Here is a 6,991-nt window from a genome sequence, read left to right on the forward strand (position 1 = left end):
TGCTGACCGAGGGTCCCCACAGGTCTGGTTCTATCACAGCTCCTGCAGAGGAGAAATTTGGCCATGCTTCCTCAGCACCAGCCTGGAAGGTCAGAGTCCTCTTGGGCCTCTTCCTGCTCCGTGTTCCTGTCATGCTGGGCACTGGGGAACTGCAGAGCCCCTCGTTCCCCAAGAAGGGAAAGGTAGGCCATTTTGCCCTTGGACCATCACACACCTCTCTGCATTACCCCCTTTCCTTGACCTCTCTTGAAGCTTGGGGGCTGCTGCAGACTGAAAGCTGTGTCCCTCCCCAATTTTTTTTTTTCCCTCCCAAATTTATATGTTGAAGACCTAATGCTCGATGTGATGGTATTTGCAGATGGGACGTTGGGAAGTGATTTAGGGTTGGATGAGGTCATGAGGGTGGGGCCTTCATGATGAGATTAGTGTGCTTATAGAAAGAGAAAGAGACATGAGATCTTTCCTTCTCCTTGTGCACACACCAAGAAAAGGCCATGTAAGGATGTAAGGAGAAGGCTGCTATGTGTAACCCAGGAAGAGGGCCCTCACCAGACGCAGAATCTATCAGCACCTTTTTAAATAATAGTAATTTAATTAATTTATTTATTTTTGACTGTGCTGAGTCTTCACTGCTGAGTGGGCCTTTCTCTAGTTGCAGTGCTCGGGCTTCTAATTGTGGAGGCTTCACTTTGTGCAGAGCATGGGCTTTAGGGTGCAGGGGCCTCAGTAGTTGTGGCTCCAGAGCTCTAGAGCACAGGCTCAGTAGTTAAAGCACAACGGCTTAGTTGCCCCACGACATGTAGGATCTTCCCAGATCAAGGGTCAAACCCATGTTTCCTGCATTGGCAGACGGATTCTTTTCCACTGAGCCATCAGGGGAGCCCTGCCAGCACTTTGATGCTGGACTTTCCAGCTTCTAGAACTGTGAGAAATCAATATTCGTCATCTAAGCCACCCAGTCTGTGGTGTTCTGTCAAGGCCACCTGGGCAGACTGAGATATTGAGACTCTCAGGTCTTTTTAATTCTCCTGCTTCCCCTTCAGCTTTTCTCTCTCACTTCAAGACATTTCTTCCCCCCTTATTCCTCCATGGAAAAACCTTACCAAATGGACTGAATAGTCTTCTAAATCATCTTTGAATTTTTAAAACCCCAAAGCCAAACCTCAGTCTCTTTTCTTCATTTCTCTATAATTGCTCTGCCATTAACCAAAGGGCTGAGTGATTAAGGCGATGGACTGCTAATCCATTGTGCTCTGCACCCATGGGTTCGAATCCCATTCTCATCGGCTTACAGCTTCCTTGGCACTCCTTACGTTGGGCTTTCTTGGTAGTTCAGTTGATGAAGAATCCACCTGCAAACCCAGGGAGACCTGGGTTTGATCCCTGGATTGGGAAGATCCCCTGGAGGAGGGCATGGCAACCCTCTCCAGCATTCTTGCCTGGAGAACCCCCAGGAACAGAGGAGCCTGGTGAGCTATAGACCATGGGGTCCCAAAGAGTCAGAAATGACCGAGTGACTAAGCACAGCACAGACATTAATCAAAGGAGGGGGAATACTCTTGGTTTAGCTGCTGGATAGAGAGGTTCATCGGGTATCAGGAAATCACAGGGGAAAACATTTATGGTTACTTATATTACAATGCTGGGGCTATCCTGGTGGCTCAGCGGTAAAGACTCTGCCTGTAATGCAGGAGATGTGGGTTCAGTCCCTGTGTTGGGAAGATCCCCTGGAGAAGTGCATGGCATCCCACTCCAGTACTCTTGCCTGGAGAGTCCCAGGGACTGAGGAGCCTGATAGGCAACAGTCCATAGGGTCACAAAGAGTCAGACATGACTAAAGCAACTGACCACACATATCACAATGCTATCCATCAATTAAATATTCAAATTTAAAAAAATTAACAGATCACTTTTAGAACAGTTTTAGAGTTATATAAAAATGAGCAGATAGCAAAGGGAGTTCCCACAATACCAACCTCCCACATAGTTTCTCCTATAACTAACATCTTGCGTTAATGTGGAACATTTGCTACAACCAAAAAGCCATATTTTCAATGCATTTTCAGTAGCTAAAGTCTCTAGTTTATATTAAGTTTCACTCTTTGTGTCTACAGTTCTGTGGGTTTTGCAAAGGATATAATGTCTTGTATCTACCCTTAAAGCATCATTTAGGATAGCTTTGCCATCCTAAAATCTCCTGTGCTTAATTAATCTTTTCATCCCCTACCCCTGAGCCCCTAGCAACCACTGATTTTTTTTTTTTTTTACCATCTCTAATAGTTTTTCCTTTTCCAGAATGTCAGATAGTTGGAATCATACAGCCTTTTCAGATTGGCTTCTTTCATTTGGTAATATGCATTTCAGATTTTTCCTTGACTTGATAGGTCAATTCTTTTTATCCATTAATAATATTCCATTGAAGCAAAAATATAAAATGGGAAAACAAAACAGTCTCCTCAGCAAAGTAGTGTGGGAAAGTTGGAAAGCTGCATGTAAATCAATGAAGAGAGAACACACCCTCACACTGGGCATGAAAATAAACTCAAACTGGCTTAAAGACTTATAAGATAAGACTCCTAGAAGAGAACCATAAAACTCCTAGAAGAGAACATAGGCAAAACATTCTCTGACATAAATCATAGCACTGTTTTCTTTGGTCAATTTTCCAAGGCAATAGAATAAAAAATCAAAAACAAACAAATGGGACCTAATCAAACTTACAAGTTTTTCATGGCAAAGGAAACCATAAACAAAATGAAAAGACAGTCTATGGAACGGGAGAAAATACTTGTAAATGATGTGACAGAAAAGGGCTTAATCTCCAAAATAAACAGTTCATACAACTCAAAAACAAGCAAACAAAAGCAAGTGACCCAATTGAAAAATGGACAGAAGACCTAAATAGATATTTTTCCAAAGAAGACATACAGATGGCTACCAGGCACATGAAGAGATGCTCAACATTGCTTATTATTAAAGAAATGCAAATCAAAACTACGGTCAGGTGCTGCCTCATACCAGTCAGCAATGGTGATCGTTAAAATGTATACAAATAAGAAATGCTGGAGTGTGGAGAAAATAGAACCCTTTTCCACAGTTGGTAGGAATGTAAGCTGGTGTAGCCACTATGGAACACAATATGGTGGCTCTTCAGAAAACTAAAGAGAGCTACCATATGATGCAACAATTCCACTTCTGGGCATATATCCAAGCAAAACTATAATTAAAAATATGCTTGTACCCCTATGTTCATAGCAGCACTATTCACAATAACCAAGACATGAAAATAATCTAAATGTCTATTGACAGAAGAATGGATAAGGAAGATTTGGTTCATATAAGCAATGGAATACTAATCAGCCACGAAAAAGAATGAAATGATGCCATTTGCAGCAACGTGGATGGGTCTAGAGATTATCATACTAAATGAAGTAAGTCTGAAAGAGGAATACCATATGATATCACTTATATGTGGAATCTAAAATACGAAACAATGAACCTACCTGTGAGACAGAAACAGACTCACAGACATAGAAGACAGACTTGTGGTTGCCAATAGGGGTGGGGTAGGGGAGGGATAGACTGGAAATTTGGAGTTAGTAGATGCAAACTGTCATATACAGATTGGATGGTCCTACGTTATAGCACAGGGAACTATATTCAATGTCCTGGGATAAACCATAATGGAAGAGAATATAAGGATGTGCATGTATAATATATATATATATGTGTGTAACTGAGTGACTTTGCTGTATAGAAGAAATCAACACAACATTGTATATCAACTGTACTTCAATAAATATTATATTCCTTGCTTCCAAGTCTTTGGCAATTATCAACAACTATAAATAAAAATGTCATAAACATTTATGTATAGCCTTTTGGGTTCAGAATTTTCAACTCAACTGAGTAAATACATAGGACTGTGATTGCTGGATTGCCCGGTAAGGCTGTGTTTAGTTTTATGAGAAATGGCCAAACTGTCTTCCAAAGTGACTGTACCATTTTGCATTCCTACCAGAAATCAATAAGCATTCCTGTTGCTCCACATTCTCGCCAGCATTTGATATTGTCAGGTTTATTTCTTATTGAAAACATTTTTTAGCCATTCTCTTGATATATGTGTGGTGCTCTCTCTGTTGTTTTAATTTGAAGTTCCCTAATGATATGACACCCCACTCCACTACTCTTGCCTGGAAAATCCCATGGATGGAGGAGCCTACTAGGCTGCAGTCCATGGGGTTGCGAAGAGTTGGACACGACTGAGCGACTTCACTTTCACTTTTCACCTTCATGCATTGGAGAAGGAAATGGCAACCCACTCCAGTGTTCTTGCCTGGAGAATCTCAGGGACAGCGGAGCCTGGTGGGCTGCTGTCTATGGGGTCGCACAGAGTCAGACACGACTGAAGCTACTTAGCAGCAGCAGCAGCAATGATATATGATGTTGAGCATCTTTTTATGTTTATTTGCTATCTGTATACCTTCTTTGATGTGGTATGTTTAGATCTTTTGCCCAATTTCTAATGGGTTGTTTGTTTTCTTATTGTTAACTTTTAAGGATTTTTGGTATATCTGAATACAAATCCTTTATCAGATGTGTATTTTACAAATATATTCTTCTAATCTGTGACTTATCTTTCATTCTCTTACTGTTTCTCACAGAGCAGAAGTTTTTAACATTAATGAAGTCCAATTTATCATTTTATTTCTTTCATGGATTGTGCTTTTGATGTTGTATCTAAAAAGTCATCACCATTTTCAAGATCATCTAGATTTTCTCCTATGTTATCTTCTAGAAGATTTATAATTTTGCATTTAGATCTATTATACATTTTGAGTTAATTTTTGTAAAATATGTAAGGTCTGTGTGTTTTTTTTTTAAACTCATGTCCATTCATTTTAGTTCCATTTGTTGAAAAAACTGTCCTTTCTCCACTGAATAGCTTTGTTCCTTTGTCAGATGACTACATTTGTGAGGGTTTATTCTGGGTTCTCAGTTCTGTTCCACTGATCTATTTGTCTATTCTTTTGCCAATACCACACATTGCCTTGATTATTGAAGCTTTAAAGTAAGTTGTGAAGCTGAGTAGTGTCAGTCCTCTGATTTTGTTTTTCCTCCTTAATATTGCATTGACTGTTCTGGGTCTTTTGCCTTTCCATATAAACTTTTGAATCAGTTTGAAGATATCCACAAAATAACTTGCTAGGATTTTGACTGGGATTGCCTTGAATCTATAGATAAGTTGGGAAAAACTGACATCCTAATATTAACTGTTATCCACGAACATATCTCTCCATTTATTAAAATCTTCTTTGATTTCTTTCATTAGAGTTTTGTGCATGTGTGCTAAGTTGCTTTAATCATGTCTGACTCTGTGTGACCCTATGGACAGCTGTCTGCCAACCTCCTCTATCCATGGGATTCTCCAGGCAAGAATACTAGAGTGAGTTGTCATGCCCTCCTCCAGGGGATCTTCCCAACCCAGGAATCAAACCTGTGACCCAGGGATTGAACCTGTGTCTCTTACGTATAACCTGCATTGTCAAGAGGATTCTTTACCACTAGCACTATCTGGGAAGCCCTAAAGTTTTTCAGTTTTCCTCAAATAGATCCTGTACATATTCTGTTACATTTATTCCTAAGTATTTATCTTTTGGAGATGCTAATATAAATGGTATCACATTTTAAATTTTAAATTCAAATGGTTTCATGATCCATATAGGAAAGTAATCAACTTGTATATTAATCTTCTTTCAACCTTACTATAATGCTTATTAGTTTCAGGAACTTTTTGCTGTTGTTGATTCTTTGGGCACATAGACCCTCATGTCATCTGTAAGCAAAGATAGTTTTATCTTTTCCTTAGCAATTCATATACCCTTCTCCCTCTTTTCCTTATTTTATTGCACAAACTAGGATGTGTATAATGCTCAATAAGATTGATGAGAACAGATTATCTTTTCCTTGTGTTTGATTTTAGGGGGAAAGCATCTAATCTTTCACCATTATGTATGATGTTCAGTCAGTCAGTCAGTTCAGTCGCTCAGTTGTGTCCGACTCTTTGAGACCCCATGAATCGCAGCATGTCAGGCCTCCCTGTCCATCACCAACTCCCAGAGTCTACTCAAACTCATGTCCATCGAGTCAGTGATGCCATCCAACCATCTCATCCTGTGTTGTCCCTTCTCCTCCTGCCCCCAATTCTTCCCATCATCAGGGTCTTTTCCAGTGAGTCAACTCTTCGCATGAGGTGGCCAAAGTACTGGAGTTTCAGCTTCAGCATCAGTCCTTCCAATGAAGACCCAGGACTGATTTCCTTTAGGATGGACTGGCTGGATCTCCTTGCAGTTCAAGGGACTCTCAAGAGTCTTCTCCAACATCACAATTCAAAAGCATCAATTTTTTGGCACTCAGCTTTCTTCACAGTCCAACTCTCACATCCATACATGACCACTGGAAAAACCATAGCCTTGACCAGACCGACCTTTATTGGCAAAATAATGTCTCTGCTTTTTAATATGCTATCTAGGTTGGTCATAATTTTCCTTCCAAGGAGTAAGCGTCTTTTAATTTCCTGGCTGCAATCACCATCTGCAGTGATTTTGGAGCCCCCCAAAATAAAGTCTGACACTGTTTCCACTGTTTCCCCATCTATTTCCCATGAAGTGATGGAACCAGATGCCATGATCTTAGTTTTCTGAATGTTGAGCTTTAAGCCAACTTTTTCACTCTCCTCTTTCACTTTCATCAAGAGGTGATGTTAGCTATAGGTTTTTTGTAGATATTCTTATCAACTTGAGGAAGTTCTCTTGTGCTTCTAGTTTGCTGGTTGGGTGTTCATTTCTTATGAATGGTTGTTGAAGTGGCCTCAGGCAGGGCCACATGAGGAAGTACCAAGGTTGGTCAGAAGGCAGAGGGAGTGAGAAAGCCTGGGGCAGAGGTTTTATTGTGTTTTCCATGGAAAAAGCAAGGCAAGTGAAGCAAACAG

Source organism: Odocoileus virginianus, chromosome 2, assembly GCF_023699985.2.
Source record: "Odocoileus virginianus isolate 20LAN1187 ecotype Illinois chromosome 2, Ovbor_1.2, whole genome shotgun sequence".
NCBI lineage: Eukaryota > Metazoa > Chordata > Mammalia > Artiodactyla > Cervidae > Odocoileus > Odocoileus virginianus.